The sequence below is a fragment of the Panthera tigris genome, chromosome A2 (assembly GCF_018350195.1).
Source record: "Panthera tigris isolate Pti1 chromosome A2, P.tigris_Pti1_mat1.1, whole genome shotgun sequence".
NCBI classification, from domain to species: domain Eukaryota; kingdom Metazoa; phylum Chordata; class Mammalia; order Carnivora; family Felidae; genus Panthera; species Panthera tigris.
In genome coordinates this window covers 106,983,280-106,985,832 of record NC_056661.1, presented here as the reverse complement: position 1 = coordinate 106,985,832, position 2,553 = coordinate 106,983,280, and the positions used below count along the sequence as shown (strand labels likewise).

The 2,553-nt window shown below is 40.0% G+C and overlaps 1 pseudogene; it reads left to right on the top strand.

The window, feature by feature from the left end:
• The first annotated feature begins 1,609 nt into the window (after nt 1–1,609).
• LOC122236341 lies at nt 1,610–2,332 on the top strand (annotated as a pseudogene).
• Nucleotides 2,333–2,553: the final 221 nt, after the last annotated feature.

Sequence of the window (2,553 nt, the reverse complement as noted above, 5' to 3'; positions counted from 1 at the left end):
GCTCAGTGTCTCTAATCATCAGGGGAATGCAAATAAAAGCCACAATGAGATATTACCTCACATCCATCAGAATGACTAGTATCAAATAATAAGTCTTGATGAATATGTGGAGAAAAGGGAACCTTTGAGTACTGGTGGTGAGGTCAATTGGTGAAATCACTGTGGAAAACAGTATGGAGGTTTCTCAAAATTTAAAAACAGAATTACCATGTGATCCAATAGTTCCACTACTGGGTATTTACCCAGAGAAAATGAAAACCACTAATGCAAAAAGATGTATGCACTTCTATGTTTATTGCGGCATTATTTATAATAGCAAAGGTACAGAAGCAGCCCAGTCTATCAGGAGATGAATTGATAAAGATGTGGTGTGTATGTGTATACACACACACACACACACACACACACACACACACACACATACACACGATGGAATATTATTCAGCCATAAAAAAACAATGAGATCTTGCCATTTGTGACTATATAGATTGAACTAGAGGGTATTATGGTAAGTGAAATAAGTCAGACTGATGAAGACAAATACCATATGATTGTATATGGAACTCAAGGAACAAAACAAATAGCAGCAGGGGGGAAAGAGAGGAAACCAAGAAACAGACTCAACTATAGAGAATAAACTGATGGTTACCAGAGAGGAAGTGTGGGGAATAGGTTTAATAGGCGATAAGGATTAAAGAGGGCACTTGTAATGAGTACCAGGTGTTGTATATAAATGATGTATCACAAAATTCTACACCTGAAACTAACATTACACTGTACATTAACTAACTGATATTTAAATAAAAACTTGGAAAGAAAAAAATAGTAATAATAAAAATTAAAATAAAATTGAAAAAAAATGATGGTTGCCAGAGGGGAGATGTATAGAAGATAGGTGAAATAGGTGAAGGAAATTAAGTAGTACAAACTTCAAGTTATAAAATAAATAAGTCACAGAGACAAAAAGCACAGCACATGGAATATAGTTAATAATATTGTAAAAGAACCTATAGTTGCTATTTTATCAAAGTAATATATATAATTAAGTACCTTACATCTATTAGTGCATTCGCCATCTTTCATGCATCTTTTATCAGCTCTTTATTTTTTTTTTTTTAATTTTTAGTGTTTTTATTTTTGAGAGGGAGAGAGCAGGGGAGGGGCAGAGAGAGGGAGACAGAGGATCCAAGGCAGGCTCTGTGCTGATAGCAGAGAGCCTGATTCGAGGCTTGAACTCAGGAACCATGAGATCATGAGCTGAGCTGAAGAGGGACGCTTAACCGGCTGAGCCACCCAGGCACCACTTTCATGCCTCTTTTAGATAGTTACCTCTATTATCTCTATTTTAAGAAGGAAAAAAAATTCAGACACATGGAAGTTTATTTAGTTACAGTTAGTAAATGGGTAAGTTCTGGTTATACATAGGCCTTTTAAATATAGAACCTGTGGCAGGTTCTCCTACACCAACCGCCTAAAAGCTGTGCTGGGATAAGTAACAATCTCTCTTCTTCCTCTCCGCCATCTGCTTAATGGAGCAGCAGACGTAAAGCAACAACCATGTGTGAGTACATCTCCAACCACATTGGCCAGGCTGATGTACAGATCGGCAATGCCTGCTGGGAGCTTTATTGCCTGGAAAACAACTTATGTTAACCTGAATAGGCTGATAAGCCAAACAGTGTCCTCCATCACTGCTTCTCTCAGATCAGATTTGATGGGCTCTGAATGTTGATATAACAGAATTCTAAACTAATCTGGTGCCCTATCCCCATATCCACTCCTCTCTGGCCACATATGCCCCTGCCTTCTCTCCTGAGAAGGCCTACTGTGAACAGCTTTCTATAGCAAAGATCACCAGTGAGTGTTTTGGGCCAGCCAAGTAAACGGTGAAATATGACCCTTGCCATGGTAATTACATGGCTTGCTGCCTATTGTATCATGGCAACATGGTTCCCAAATATGTCGGTGCTGCCATGGCCATCATTAAGACCAAACATACCATCCAGTTTGTAGACTGGAGCTCCAGTGGCTTCAGAGTTGGTATTAATTACCACCCTTCCCCTATGGTACCTGGTAGAGACCTGGCCAAAGTACAGTGAGATTGTGGATGCTGAACAATCACAGTCATTGCAGAGGACTGGGTTCACCTGGACCACAAGTTTGACAAAATGTGTGCCTAGCATGCCTTTGTTCCCTGGTATGTGGGTGAGATCATGGAGGAAGGAAAGTTTTCTAAGACCCATGAGGGTGTAGCTGCTCTTAAGAAGGATATGAAGACGCTAGTGTGGACTCTGTTGAAGGAGAGGATGAGGAAGAAAGAGAGGAAAACTGAAGTTAAAAATGTCACAAAGGTACTGTTTTTACCTGGAAGCTTATTCTGTTTTAAACATTGAAAAGTTGTGATCTGATTACTTAATTTGTATGTAGCAGTGTATGGTCTCATATACAATTACTGACCTGTACTTTAAAATACAACAGTTGGGGGCGCCTGGGTGGCGCAGTCGGTTAAGCGTCCGACTTCAGCCAGGTCACGATCTCGCGGTCCGTGAGTTC